The sequence below is a fragment of the Mus musculus genome, chromosome 14 (assembly GCF_000001635.26).
Source record: "Mus musculus strain C57BL/6J chromosome 14, GRCm38.p6 C57BL/6J".
Classification (NCBI taxonomy): domain Eukaryota; kingdom Metazoa; phylum Chordata; class Mammalia; order Rodentia; family Muridae; genus Mus; species Mus musculus.
In genome coordinates this window covers 99,576,906-99,592,947 of record NC_000080.6, presented here as the reverse complement: position 1 = coordinate 99,592,947, position 16,042 = coordinate 99,576,906, and the positions used below count along the sequence as shown (strand labels likewise).

The 16,042-nt window shown below is 43.6% G+C and overlaps 1 long non-coding RNA gene across 1 annotated transcript in view; it reads right to left on the bottom strand.

The window, feature by feature from the left end:
* Nucleotides 1-14,482, bottom strand: part of Gm34061 — a 110,853-nt gene extending 96,371 nt beyond the window's left edge. Inside the window, exon 1 of the long non-coding RNA XR_003951002.1 lies at nt 14,147-14,482. This is a non-coding gene — a long non-coding RNA (predicted gene, 34061). The remainder of the gene's footprint in view (nt 1-14,146) is intronic.
* Nucleotides 14,483-16,042: the final 1,560 nt, after the last annotated feature.

Genomic DNA, 16,042 nt, shown 5'->3' with positions numbered 1-16,042 from the left:
TCTAAGGTGTTGTGTCCTGCTGCCTTTTTTTTTTTCTTAATTTCTTCACATTCCACCTAATCAGGAAATACCAGTTTTTCTGCTGCCTCATGGGATAGCTCATCGTTAAAAGCAGGCTTTCTCGTCAACTCAGGTTGCCTTGAGTTTGTCATTGCTCTGTTAATGCATTTCAAAATTCTGTGATGAGACGCCAATGCTTTGCCCACCACTACAATCGTGTTTTCCAGGTGCCATGCCTTTGTGTACCTCGCAGTACCAGACATGAGGCTGGATGTTCTTTTGTGACCCTAAAGATGGCCTAAGACTTTGCTTCTTCCTAGAACTTCCTTCATGTTTCTGTTATTAGGTTTTTTTTGTTTTCACATTTCCCAACTTGGAGGTCATTTCAAATTGTATTTCTTCAAAGCCAATGGAATTTCCCAGTTTAAAGTGACATGGCTTTATTTATTTATGTGGCATGCGTGTGTGTGTGTGTGTGTGTGTGTGTGTGTGTACACATGTATGTGTGCTAGGCTGAATTAGTGAGCCCCTGAGTGTACCAAGAGACCTGTTTCAAAAGGTGGTAAGTGATAGAAAAAGATATCTAGATATCAACCCTTGGCCTTTATATATAGGCACATATATAACCTCACACGCACACTCGCACAAACACAAACACCCACATGCACAAGAATATAAAACATGGAAATATTCCTTTTAACACACAGTGGTCTATTGATTCACTTAGAAATTGGCCAAAAGACTAAACTGACCATGTCTCTGTCATTACCATGTTGCTACTGGGTCTCTATCTATTCATCCATTCACCCCAGACTGAGGTCTCCCCTTCCTGACTGTGGTGGCCTTAATTCATAATTTCTTTCTTCCTCTTGAATCTTCTATAACACTTCACTAAGCCTCTTTGCCTGTAAAATGGACCCTTCATATCAAATCTCCACTGAACCCCAATTGATCCCTTCCTAAATTAAATCTTTAAAATGGCCATATGACATCTGATCCCTCCCTCCATGGTCTCTTCATCTTGCAGAAGTTTCTTCAGAATACAGTTTAAACCCTGAAGGCTATCCCAGCAAGCACTTTGACTCCTGTCTCCTGCTTTTCTCATTGCTTTGCACTCAACTTTTTCCTGCTCATACCCAGGTTTCTAAAGCTTAGGAGAGTACCAAGTCGTTGCGTGCTATTACCGTCTACAAAGCCATCGTTTGACTTGCCATCACAAACGTACTCCCGCCTTTAAGCTCAATCAAAGATGCAAACACGCATTCAGGTCTTTCCTTGCTAGCAAACAAGGCTCATATACATTGCTGCTTGCTGACTCTCCCTTTACCTGAGTTTGATAACATCCAAGAAGCTTTCCCCTTCTGCAAATCTTCCCCTTAGAAAAGAAAGGCTCCCGGCTCAGAGTAAGGTGGCTATTGTTCGATCACCTAGTTCCTGGGAGATTTGCCCACCCAGTATGAATTCCTACTGTTAGGTTTCTATGAACTTATAGAAATGAGCCTCTCAGACATCAAGGTGCAGAATTCAGATGCAGAGATAGGGAAAGCATCATGACACAAAATGGCATTCAGTGTACTTGGAAAGAGCTGTGCTTGTGAGAGGCATAAATACCAGGTACAGAGTGTTCAGCAAGCCTTTCCAGAGAGCAATCATAGTTTCCACGTGACAAAAGCAAACGCTTGCTCTTCTTTGAAGGCTGAAAGTAAAGGCGGCCGTTTGGAGAGGAAACAAAGTGTAACCAAGTCAAACCCTTGCTTCTGAATGGAGAGGCCGTCCCTTCCCTTCGCAGCAGCCTTTGTCCAAGCACACAACCGCGCAGCTAGCTTTGGCTCTCTCACTTTCCCAGGTCATATATCTTTACCATGAGTTGAGACTCTGACTTAATCACAGAAACCCATCAGCTCACTTAATCCTCTGCTGCTTTAGTGAGCTCCACGTGTCCTGCAAGGAAGCCAGGACTCTGCACTCAGCTCAGCGCCGTGCTGCTGAGCCTTTGCCTAGAACCCATGGCTCCTCAGATCTCATGACACAGGAATGCAGACAAGCAGTAAAATGACATCTGACAAGCGACATGTATCGTTAGCAAAGGAAGTGGGGGCAGGGAGGGGACAAAGATGGTGCCCTTTCGGTTACCTCCTGTAAGATACCTCACACCTAAATAGCGTTCAAACGTACTTTTAAAAAAAACAAAACAAAACAAAAAACAATATATTGCAGCTAGCTGAGAACACTGAATCCAGAAGTGTTTTGCTCAAGTGACAGAACGGGTATCTAAACTGACATTCCATAGATGTGTTCTGCCCTTCCATGACGGCTGCTTCACAGAAAAGAGGCATGGACTGCTGTGCCAAAGGGAAACTGATTGTCTTCAAATCTGATGGTGAGTAATGAAGTGAATAGAATAGAGCTCAGAGAATAGAGCCCACCTTATATAACGCTCATGTCTGCTCCCCTAGTGAATATTAGTCCAATAATGATGTCTCTATGTGCTAGGTATAGAATTTTTCAGAAAATGTGTTTTAATTCAATGACTAGCACCAGCGTGAGGAGCTACAGTAATAGGTGACAGCGAGCTATCAAAGTTGAACCATCCTTGAGTCTCCCTTACAAAATCTCTGTAATCTCAGATGAAAGCCTTTCTTTCAGCTTTATGCTGAGAAGTGACATGCAAACGCATTACCCTTGTACTATCCGGTCTGATATCACATGCTCAGACAACCCAGTGACAGCTAACAGAACTTGATTATTGCTAAATGCAAACGTCTATATCTCCTGGCATCAAAGATCAATATTTCACTGGCGTTTTGTTGTTGCTTAAATAGTTCATCCCAAATAGCTCTTGGCAAACATACATTCAGCAAGACACCTACCGTGTTTGCTGCAGCAATAAGAAATAAAAAATAAAAGATACATGCACTGGGTTTTTCCTCCCAAATCAATCTTATATCTCTACTGCCCTTAGCATAGTAAAATCAAACATTGCTCCACCCCAATTAGAAACATAGTAGCAGTGTTTTGATTGGTTTGTGGATCTTCTTTTGAAGCTAAAAGTTTAGCTATAGTATAGTAGCTCTATTTGATGTCTTCCGAAGACTGCCCCTGGCAACCATGACAATGAACTGCTTTGCCTCACTTTGAATCTTCATGTCTGCATTTTCCCTATTATTTAGGTTTGCCTGAAACAATCCCTTTCCTGAGAGATTTCCCTGGTGACTGTTTCTTAGACAAATACTGCAATACTTTCCTTCCATACTTCTTAGCAGAGTTGTTCATGTATTAAATAATTTTTTAAAATATATAGTTATTTCTTTCCATCATGATAAGGTCAAACCTTTGAACACAGGGGTCCTTTTTTTATTTGGCTTTGTTTATCACTACTGCCAAAGCCTGGCTCGGCCTGGTGCTTAATGAACTTGATAGATGAATCAGAGCAGAGCACATTTTGACATACTTACATGAGTGGTTAATAAGAATAGAAAGCATCATACAAGTCAAAGTCAGTCAACAAGCAACACTTTAGCGTGGAGTGGAAATGGGTTCACAAGCCCCTGTCCCTGAGGAGTTATTAACATCTGATGGCTTCTGGGGGAAGCAGAATAGGTCCTGATAGGTCAGCCACACTCCACTGGGTGGCCCCATATCTAGGAATATATGAGCGGCACAAATTAGAGTTCATGAGTTATTAAGACAAACCACAAAAGGGACAAGAAGTGGGGTGTCAGGGAGGTAGAGGTGAGTCATAGAACTTAGGGAGAGGACTAGGGTGTCCCAAGTTTGTACAGCCCCAGGGATTGACCTGATTGGAGTTTCCAAGGAATGAAGACATAGCATCAGAGCTGGGATTGGGAAAATGATTCTTCTGATGGAGAAGCCATGGCATCCCTAGAGGTTCAGCATGTTGGTTATTAATGTTGAAACAAGAGGTAGGCTTACTGCATACAGCTGAGCAGGAGGTAGGCTGTTGCAGACAGATAAGCAAGGAGGTGGGGTTATTACATACACTTGAACAAGGAAGCAGGCTTAGCAAATCTTGGTGGGAGCAAGCTCTGTAGGGTAGTCCATAAACATCTAGAGGGAGGAAGCTATCGTGGACATTTTCTACATACATGATCGGTGCTTGCTCTCAGGCCAGAGGGAGACTTAGTCATTGATCTGAGCCTCACACAGGGAAGGCTTTTCCATTTGGATTGTGAGACATAGGGGTTCGTGAGATGGCAGTGCCGGGGTCAAACAATATACATTCACTTAGGACTTCGCATGCTCCCTACAATGGAGGGTGAAGATGACCAAAATACTGTGTATCAATTTCTCAAAGCATTAATAATGTAGTAAAAAAAATTAGAGAACACCAATATCACTTATGCTGGGATGCTTTGTTTTTCAGTCCATTTTTTAAAAAATTTTTATGTCACTTTTTTCTCCTCTACTTTAATTTTATTGTGACTTTAATAAGAAAAAAAAATACCGCAGTTGCTGATACTTAAGTGACAGTTCTGTCACTGGGAACAGAGAGAAAGCTAAAAGGACACTTTCAGTGCATTTATCCAAATATTAGCATAATTATTATTTCCCCAAACAATGTTTTTTTTTTATGTCTTCCAAGTAGATATATGTTTCTAATTGCTTGCAAAGAAGCATCCAAGAGGAAGGGTCTGAAGAGCAGAGTTGGTTTTTGGAATAACAAACATGAAATCTAATTGTCCTTCAAAGAGAATGCTTGAAGAAGCACTGAAGGATTGATGTAGCTTAGTGGTAGTTTACTGATCCAGTACTCATGAGATCTTGGGTTTTATTCTCTGATACCAAAGAATAAGATGAGTATGAAGAAAAAAAAAAGAAAAAAAATTCCACAGCATCAATTATAACAAAGGTGCTAAAAGGAACAGCCCAGTTTCAAGATGTATTTCTGCAAAAACAAAAACCAGTTAGAACAAAGGCTGGTGGCTCAGTTATCCACCCAAAGCTATTCTGTTTATTAAAAATGAAACAAGAAGCTATGCATGCTTGCATATTAGTTCATGTGTATGCAGCAAAATATCTAGGAGGTTCCTCATTGAATTGCTAATACTGATTACTTCTGACAGGATGAGATGATAGAACTGGAGAGCATGTGAAATAGAACTTTGATGTGTTAAATACTGCAATATTGACTCAATCTGAACTTCCATTATCATGACCCAGGGAGGAATCTGAGTCTAATAGCACAGGATAGCTATCTCCCTTAGTTAAAAATTAACCATGTGATACGCTGAATTTTTATTAACAAAGTCAAAAAAGTTCCAAAACATATATTTCTGTGCAACAGTTTTGCCTATAAAAATATGAAGATTGAATAACTGCAGAAGTGGAATAGAGAATATATCAAATGTCTGGGAAGTGCTGGTATCTGAGCTGGGCATCAAAGAGAGTATTATATTTAGATAGCAACCGTACTGTCACCAAGCAAGGATCATTGCTGTAGCATATTTATGAAAACATTAATCTGCATGCCAGGTTCCATTATATTTAGTGGAGGTGGTGCATGTGTGCACATGTGAGGGGAAATAACACTAAAGCTTTTCAATATTATATTCATAAAAGTTTCATTATATGGTGAAAGAAATTGTCAACTGACTCTAAGCTAAATTTGTTATAAAATGTTAATATTAACCACATTTCTTCCTAGTGGAAAACGTTTCAAAGTCATCGATACAACCTTCCACCTTGGCATGCCTCAGCTAACACCAAGCAAAATATTCAGAATCTGAAGATAATTAAAAATAGCAATCTTAGCCTGGCTGTGGGGGCGCACGCCTTTAATCCCAGCACTTGGGAGGCAGAGGCAGGCGGATTTCTGAGTTCGAGGCCAGCCTGGTCTACAGAGTGAGTTCCAGGACAGCCAGGGCTATACAGAGAAACCCTGTCTCAAAAAAAAAAAAAAAAAAAAAAAAAAGTGATGGCTCAGTGGTTAAGAGAGCTTGCAGCTCTCCAAGATGACCAAGGTTCAACTCTCAGGATGCACATGGAGGTTCATGACTTTTTCAGGCGATCTGACTTCCTCTTCTGGCCTCCTTGAGCACCAGACGTGCATGCAGTACATATGCATATATACATAGGCATAGGCACAACACACACATAGAGTGAAAAAAATAAACAAATCTTTAAAAAATAGAATAAACAGCAACCTGATGTCATGATGAACTTCTAAATAGAGTAATGAAGAGGAGCTGATCTGGCCTAGCAGAAAGATCATGTCTCCTGGGAGACAGCTTAACCTTTAAGATCTGAAACAAATTTCTATTGGTGGTTGGTCTGGTGCTGCTATGTATTCAAATGCTAAATACAGGCTCCCATGATCTGATTGCACCCCACTTCCCGTGAGCAAATCCTCATGTACACGAGTGATGAGATGTGAACTTTGCTCCCCAGCTTAAAACTATCGGTTAAATAAAGGTGGCTAAAGCCAATTACTGGGGAAAATAGAGGTAGGTAGAGGTTGAGTTACCAGGCTGGCAGTCACAGGAAGGAGAAGGGAAGAGGAGCATGAAGGAAGAAGTCTGAGAGAACTGGAGGTTTCTATCAGCTGGGATGGACCAGGAGCACGTGCCCTCGTGAAGCGTCCCCCCACCCCCAGGACAACAGACTGCTGGGGCAGAAATAACCCAAGCAAGACTCAAACAGCAAGTGTTTGGGGGAACACAGCTGGGAATTAACAGTCTAGCCATAGAAAGCGAGATTAGGGGTAATTCGCCCAGTGATTGTGCAAGAGCTGATTAAATAAAACCATCGGACTCTACCTCGGACTGGCCAGGTCATATTAATAATTAATAGAGATTATTAAAATTCACTTACACATTTTGGCTCTATATGGCTATAATTTATATATCATAAAATTCACACACACAGTGTGTACATTGAATTTTTTTGTTGTAAATGATATTTTCCTATTTTCCATGAAGGGGAATCGTCCAAGTTCCCCAGTAGATGGCTCAAATTGAAGATACTATCAAACATTGCATTCTATGCTATGGATTGTCCCGTATATGCATAGCTATAATAAGATTTAATTTACAAAGCAAATCCAGTTAAGAGTTTAATAATGATTTACAGACCTTACAAAGGACTATAGACCCTAACAACCTTTATATAGATCCCCCCCCCTTTCTTATGAGTATTTCCACTTTTTTTACTTAAAAGAAACACTCTACAGCATGTCTCTGGCAAATTCAAACTTCTAACAATGTTGATCTTTCACTTGGGGATCATTCAGTGAAATAAAAGGGATTAGGCTATCATATGACTACAGTCAGTCTGGTGGCCATGAAGGACATGTGGGCAGATAGCATACACACCAGAGACACCAAGGTAGAGGGATAATTGAACATGCAGGGCTTAGGGATCCATCAGAAATCTCAGAATAGCACACAATTTACAGTTTATGAATTGCATTTCTGGAATTTTCTCTCCATGCTGTCAAACTTGGCTTGGTTGCAGGCAACTGAAAATCACAGAAGTACCTCAGCGCAATCAATCGCAGAACCTTTTTATTGATGAGAAAGAAACCTTGTTCCCATCTAATCTTCCTTACCTTTCTCTCTCTCCAACTGTCAACTCTGCAAACAAACAAACAAACAAACAAAACAAACAAACAACAACAACAAAAAACAGAGGAGGAACTAAGTTAAGTAAAATGGGGGAATGAGTGAACAAAGCTGAGAAAGAGTTGGCAACTGGCTGGAAGAGAAAGGAAATTACAAGCAAAGTCATAGGAGGTTGAGAGACTATAAATTGGCACATTGCTCACTCCACATCCATATTAGAGCATCTCTCCTTGTGGACCAATATAGATGCACTTCCCAAACTGATAGAATGCAAGGTAGGAAACACATAGTTATCACGTAAAGAGCACTATATCACAAACTATGTAAACATAACTTGTCAGAAAATCACAAAAAGGAAAATAGACTGCCAGGCTATTGCCTCCGTCCTCTTGATTAAAGCCAATGACTTTCGGTACTTGGGCACTGGGATTTCAGCTTCCAGTTGAGATTCTTTAACTACATCCCAAAAGGTGTCTCTTGTCTGGAGCTGTTAATCTGATTTCTCCAACACGTTTAGTGACACTGTCAGGAATAATTCTGTGAACAGTTCAAGCTTTTAAGGGCAGGAAGATTTCTTATGTTTATACAACTAAACTCCTTCCTCAGATCCAACAACTCAGGAAAAGATCGGTCCGGGACAAAGGGTCACAGAAAACTGTTCCGGCATCTTACCCTTCTAACCTCACATGTGGAGGGAACACACTGAAGTTAATGTCAGCCCGCCCAAGTTGAGAGATAGCACTCAAATGTTGCCAGCTGCGAGCGAGTCCCCTCTGTCTAAACGTTTGCACCTTTCAAGACAAAGAAGTCTAACTGGAGAGATAAGACAAGAGAAAACACTGCGCAGTAAGTTTTCCACAGGCCCGGTCTTCCCAGAGGCAAAGACAAGGTGCTGGTACTTTCTCAACATCAGCGATAAGTGCTCCTGGAGGGAAAGAGAGAGAAGGCTGTGTAGCTGGAAAAGCCTCTGCAACGTGGTAGAGGTGCCTGTAGGTAGCAATTGTTTGGGAGAGTTCCCTCAAGGACTCTGTTGCTAGGTGGCTGCTAAGTTCAAACAAACAAGACCGGCTACAGAGGAGCCGAGTCTCAACAGGACTTCTGGGACAAGGAAATCAATAAAATGCCAGCCAGTGAGGTAAGAAGAATAAGCTTAAACATGCGGAGTTTACCTGCATTCTTTTGTTTTTGAAAGAAGTGATTACACAAAGACAGGTACAGTGAGAACTCACTGGGCGTAGAAAATGGGAGAGCAGGAAGATGAGAGGAAGTTTGTTTTACAGGCGAGGTTAAAAGGCAAGGGCTGCACCTGTAATATGACTGACCAGGGGTTTTCTTCCCTGCTGTTTGTTCTGTGCGATGACCACTGATCAGCTGTTTGTAGAAAAAGAGCACTTTGGGAACTGAATCAGACCCCTCATAGCGCTGTCTAAGACTCCAGGATGATAGATTTGTGAAGAACACTTGCTTGGGTGGCTACGTTCTTGCTGGAAGCTTCACAACAGTACCCAGTGATGATGATGCCTTATACCAGTGATACTGCCTTAGACCAGTGATGCCGCCTTATACCAGTGATGCCGCCTTAGACCAGTGATGCTGCCTTAGACCCAGTGATGCTGCCTTATACCAGTGATGCTGCCTTAGACCAGTGATGCTGCCTTAGACGCAGTGATGCTGCCTTAGACGCAGTGATGCCGCCTTAGACCAGTGATGCTGCCTTATACCAGTGATGCCGCCTTATACCAGTGATGCCGCCTTAGACCAGTGATGCTGCCTTAGACCAGTGATGCTGCCTTAGACCAGTGATGCTGCCTTAGACCAGTGATGCTGCCTTATACCAGTGATGCTGCCTTAGACCAGTGATGCTGCCTTAGACCAGTGATGCTGCCTTAGACCAGTGATGCCGCCCTAGACAGCATTTAGGACTGAGAAATGTGATTTCCAGAGCGGCTTGGTCCTCAAGACTTCCCTCCACCTTGTCCCAACAGCCTCCCCAGAGGAAACTAACTCTACCACTCTCTGATGTGAACTAGTTACTTCATCCTAAACTAGGATAAATTTACTCTTACGGATCCTAGTATCAAACAAACAACTGCTGCACTGGCCTGTGGGAAACAATAGCTCTCTGCTTCCCCTTCTTTCTCAAGCCTCACCACCTCCTGAGTCCCCTTTGCTCACGTTGGCCTAAAGGACTCTGTCTGCCCTGCTATGTATTCGCTGTGGCTTGAGTGACAGCCTACCTTGCATGGTTCATTTTATGGTTATGTGTCTTATCTCTCCAATCTGACTATAAACTCCTTAAGGTCAGGGACTGAGACACATTTATTCGTGTTTTTATATCCGCAGGGCTTAACATAATGTTCAATAGATGTTTGTTGCTAGTTTTATATGCTTGAAAAAAGGACAGACACTATATCAAAGAAATGGCAGTTGCTAAAACAAATGCGAGGCAATGGCTGACACAGCTCCAATTTCAACAGGAGACTTCCCTTTACTCAGGGGTTCTGAGAGCCAAGGTAACAGAAATGTCACACTCCACAACTGCCTTCCAGTATCAAGGGAAGGACTTTCATTCCAGCCAAGTGGGGGAGAGGGGACACCAAAGTTCCAGCACCAGCTCTTGTCCTTTGCTATGTGAAGAGGAAGTCCCATACATCGCTATTGAGGGCACTGTTTTCCCTGGGATCTAGCTGCAAGGGAATCTGGACACTAAGGTCAAATTAGACACTCAATCCCATCTCAGCAATGACTCTGCTACTGGGGGCGGGGGAGGGGGGAGGAAAAGTGGCTTTTGTGGGTGAGAGCCATCCTCGCCACAGGCACCCTGCACTGTCCCGATCTGCACAACTAATCAACTTTTTCAGCTAATGAGAACAGATGTTCCATGCTGTGCTAGAACAAGCCATCTCTTGTGATGTTGGCACAATCTAGAAATTCATTCTAATCTCAAAAGAAATCTTGATTCTTCCATGAACCTCACTTTGGAGATTATTTAGCATCACTCTCCTTTCTTCTCTCTCTCTCTCTCTCTCTCTCTCTCTCTCTCTCTCTCCCTCCCTCCCTCCCTCCCTCCCTCCCTCCCTCCCTCCCTCCCTCCCTCCCTCCCTCTCTCTCTCTCTCTCTCTCTCTCTCTCTCTCTCTCTCTCTCTCTCTCTCTCCTTTTAGTAGAAAACAGAAACTCCTATCCTCTCTGTGTATGGCCAAGTGACATATCCCCCACAATCTGGGATGAATGAAGACCACCTCTGTTGCTGTAAATAAAAGATATGAGGACACATCTTCATTTCAGTCTTCTGAATTAGCATGTTTCCAAAGCCACACTCACTGCAGTCTATAATAGATGGGTCCAGATCAGTGGCCCCAGCTCAGCCACCCATATTTAAAGGCAACTCACTTAGCACTCCACTTCAATTTGATTCTAAAACATTTACTGATTGCCTACGACTAAGTGGGTACTGGGTTTTTTAAAAGCCAGAGTTCTTGGCATAAACTTATTTAGAGTCCCACAAAGGAGACAGATGCAAACTCTATTCTAACATACAGCAGTGTGGTTCCAACTTGAAGCAGAAGCAAAGTACTGGGAAACTCATGGCCAAAGGAAACTCAGTCTATGTAGACAGCCAGGAAAGATATAGAGACATGTTGAAATGAAAACGTTTACAGGAGGTGATGGCATTTGATCAGGCCCTCAGTGGATAAGGAGAACTTAGCAATTGGCACAGAAAGAAAGCAATGGCACAGAGGTGCTAAACACATGGACTGGAAAGCAATGATGTCTATTAGGATGGAAGCCAGAGTAGATATTTTGGGTGAAGGATGTGGGACAGGAGGGACTTTGAATGGATGTAACGGCCTCCACCAACAGGACCAGTAAAGACAGGGAGTGGCTGAAGAATGTAGGGGCTTGATGAATTCCTAGTGCAAGGAAGACAAGCCCCACTATTGTGGGAGGAGAAGATGCCAGAGAAGGAAGACCAGTGGAAAGAAAGCACACCCCTGTCACTGAGTAGCAGCTAGCCTAGCAGTGTACACGTTTTGTGTTTGGAAGTAGGAGGAAAGTCCTCTCCTTATCAATGCATTACAGGCAATAATAGATAGATCTCATACCCTAAGTGCTAAGTCAGAAGGGATTTGACTCCCACCTGTGTAGAGCCAGAGCCCCCTGCCAGGAAACCCCTGCTCTACCTTATGTGACAGGAATCCAATCCAGACACAGAGGGCACTAAAGAAGGATCAGAAGGAGACACTACAGTCTGGGGAGGTTACTTCATGGTAGACTATAATTTAGAGGAGTCTGAGATTGCAGGCGGGAGAAGAATGGACTTCCGCTTAGTCACAGTGAATTTTGAGCATGTGAAAGAGAAAACTACGAGAGCATCAAACCATCCCTGGGGGGCCTTCCGGCCAGGCATTAGAGGAACACAGAGAGAGTGCACATTTGTGGACGCCATGCCTGTCAGCCAAGCACAGGGAAAACCAAACAGTATATGAATGCACAAAACAGAAAAGCAAGTAGCTGCCTGAGCGAGCTCTCATCAACTGATTCAGAGGAAAAAATTCAACTTGATTGACTAGCCCGCATTCTACTGACAGCAATAAATCCTTCTGGCTGAGCAGAATTTGGTTCGGCTTTAAAGCTGCACTCTGTGTTATCACTCTGCATACCAAAATATCCATATATCTTGGGAAAGTATCAAAAATTATGTTTTTCCTTTCATAGACTGGAATGTAAAATACCCACCGGATCTTCCTGGATGGCGCCTGGGTGAATATGGTTCTTGTTATTTCACGTAAGCTGCTAAATATCTAGTTGAGTAAAATTATGGGCTCTTTGCACATAGAGGGTTTTTTTTTTTCCACTTGATTCCTGAACACCAGGGCAATAAATGTGACTCAGAGCCCTCTGTTTAACAAGACAGGTATACTTCAGGCAGTGGAAGAGAGTCCTAACAAAAACTATTCCTTTGTGCACTAAACCAGAGGGCCACACAGAATCAGAAAGACTGCCCCGGGATGGGGATAGCTCAGTTGGCAGAGTGCTTCCCTGGATTTGATCCCTACTGCACAAGCCAGATGCCTGTAATTTTAGCACTGAAGAAATGGAGGCTCGAGGACCAGAAATTCACGATTATCCTCTCACGAGCAAGAGAGCTCAAGGCCAGCTAAGATACATAAAAAGAAAAAAGAGAAAAAAAGGAAAGGAAAAAAAAATAGGAAAGGCTACTCAGGTCTGGCCAGACAAAATAAAAACTCAAAGCCACCTGCAGACACTGGAAGGGAGACTACCTAAGGGTGTGTCAGCCCCTGGCCTTCACTCCGACCCAGGGACTGCTTTCCCCAAGAAATGACCTGCCTGTTTGATAAAGGCAGAGCAACTTCTTTCTCTTTCAATTCTTTCTACCTTCCTGGAGTGTGAATTTCAAGTCTTTCAAGTGAGTCACCCATGTCCCCTGCTCAGCAGTGACTGGAAACCAAAAGGTGCTGGAGAGAGAGAGAGAGAGAGAGAGAGAGAGAGAGAGAGAGAGAGAGAGAGAGAGAGAGAGAGAGAGAGAGAGAGAGAGAGAGAGAGAACACAAAACAAACACCCAAATGTTCCTTTATTCAGCTCCACCAACCTTCTCACCACCGTAGAACAAACAAACACCAGTAAGACATTAAGCTCAGCCCCTTCTTCAGAGCTCAGAGCTGCCAGGTTACCAGGGAGGCTATGTGCCAAATTAGAGCGCATGAACCTTTAGAGTGGAGAAACTAGAACAGGAATTAAGCTCATATCACTCAAAAAGAGCTGAATGCATATGAAACCAAAGTACACTGTCAGCCACCTCCACTCGCTCCAGGCACTGATACCTTGATTAGCTATGCAAGAAGCTACCTGCTATTTTAGAATTATATGAAGTCACCCCAGGGCATCTACAAGCTTCTCACGCACAAGGGACTGACTCGCCCCGCCCCGCCCCGCCCCGCCCCCTCCCCCCCACCCCTTCTTCTTGGCTTACAGCACAGTTGTGGCCACATCCAGGTAAGTACTATATCACGGATTGTTGCATAAGCTGTCATTAAAGCTCACAGGAGAACCAGGCAGCAAACAATAATGGTTTGCTGCTGTGTACCCCCTCCCCACCCCCAGATGAAAAGACCCTGAGCATTTGGAAGGAGGAAGCAAAAACAGGCCCCTAAAAGATCAGTGAGCCCAAAGGTTAGTTTAAAAAATAAAATGAAGCATAATCAAGTGCTTTTGCTGTACCCGTCTTTAAAAAAAAAAAAAAAAAAAAAAAGAAAGGAACTTCTTTCCAAAAATAGTAACTAAAGCCATAGGAACAAAAGAGTAGCTCACATGATAGGCATCTGTGGGAGAGAGCTGCCAGCACTCACAGTATACGGGCACTGTGCAGGACAACATGTTTCTACCTGAGAGACACAGATTCCGCTTCGATACGAGACTGCTCCGAGAGCTTTCTACATTGAAAATGGGATCGCGAACATGAGGGACTGACAGCTCAGCCTTCCAAAGCCAAGGTTAACAAGGGCTTCTGTGTGCTTTCCCAAATAAATAAGTTGCCACAGCTCACCTCTGACCTGTACCGTCCTTAATCGTTCAGCCTCCAGCTTTGCCCGGGAAGGGTGGAACGATTCTGCCTCGGCGAGCTGTGCCAAAAAAAGAGGGCTGCACACACTCGCCAGCGCTGAGACCGAAACCGTCTTAATCACTCACCTTTCATCTTCTCAGATTTCCAGTGTAACAACAATTCAACCTGAGTGTAGACTTCTTTGGCTTCTTACCCCCCACCCCCGCCCCAAGACTTGATTATTTACGTGAGAGGGGAAAAAAAGTTCCAGATTTCTGTTTCTGCTTATTCAGTCCTCTCTCCTAAGAGCAGCCATCAAAAGGACTTTTGAGAACCCAGGGCTCCACCGGACCTCAACTCGGCTCGCGGCCCCTTACAACAGGCTGCCATGCTTACGGCTGCTCCCATGTAAAGTCTGTAAGTCCAGTCTGGCCTGGGGCCTTAATAAAACACTTCCCTTGCTCCACATGTGATTAGAAAGCATGCAATTTATATTTCCAGCTGCAAAAAATACTTTTCATGCAAATAAATCCCTTCGACCTGAAGTAACCCCGGAACTCCACCATCGCTGATCTCAGATTTACTGAGACGTGAGTGAATCCAAGCAGGCCAACCTTCTCAGAGCCTGCCATGGACAACTGGAGCCAGGACTCCAAAGAGCTTATGAAAGTAAAGAAGTTAAACAAAGTCCCAGCTTTCATCACTGGGACAAGAAGGTAGCCTGGCTGGACAAAAATTCTGAAAATGGAGGCCATTTTGGGTGTGTAAGCTATTTTTAAAAAAAAAAAATGGACACAAAATTTTCACCATTGTTGCTACCTTTCCTTCAAACTCCCAGGTGCTCCACGGTTCAAATCTTAATTCAACATTAGAAATCAGAGACTCTTCTGGTGGGGCGTTGATAAGTTGCTAGGTGGGGTTCACGGCCCAGAAACACAAGGGTTGAGTAGTCCCATAAAGGCAATCCAGATGTAGCCCTCCCCTGACCTTCCCAGCTACACTCTGATTAGCAGTGTGCAGGAAGAGCAGAGGCCTCTCCCTCGCACTAGCAGTAGGCTGAGAAGCTTCCCATGGTAGGCCCAGAACCTCTGCTCTGAAAAACAACAGCTGAGCGTGTCTGAAAGGCTCCCCTGGTCCCTGGAATCCAACAGAGCGCTTTGTCATTGGCTCATTGCTTAGGTGCTCGTCCCACAGACATTCATTCACTCCTGGTGCACTCGGGTCTTCGATGCATGCGCCACCACACTGAAAACACACTAAAAGATGAAAAAAAAAAAAAAAAAAGGCAGGGGGCTGGAGAAAAGAATCCTCGCTCTCTGAGTAAATGCATTCTAATTGCAAACAACTAATTGGCGAGCTGAGAATCGAAGACTGCCTTTGACTGTGCTCAAGCCAGAGCATAAAGGATTGCAGGAGGCTTTGAAACATTGATTCCTGTTCTTGTGTGCAAAACAAAACAAAACAAACCAAGAAAGTACTTCTATAGAGAGTATGGGTGCATATGCGTAATAGGGCTCTCATGTGCCTCAGAGCGTCCAAGGAGGTTAAGTGTGTGGAATCAGTTCTCTCCCTTCACCTTTATGTGGGTCCCAGGGATCGAACTCAAGCCACCAGGTTTGTGTGGCACGGGTCTCTATGCACTGACTCAGTCCGTGGTATCCTCTCCAAGCGCCTTCATTTGCAAACTGACACTGACCAATGAATCCATGTAAGATTCGAATCCAGCCCTGAGATGTAAAGTTCACTGTGTTATCCGCCCAGGTTCCTGCTAGAATCCTCTTTGCATTCCATTTAAAAACAAATGATAACAAAATTTTACACTTTCCACTTTAGGTTTAATTGGGCAAATATATGCTGTTCCCCACCACCACCCCGCAAAGGACAGAGTGACATCACAGA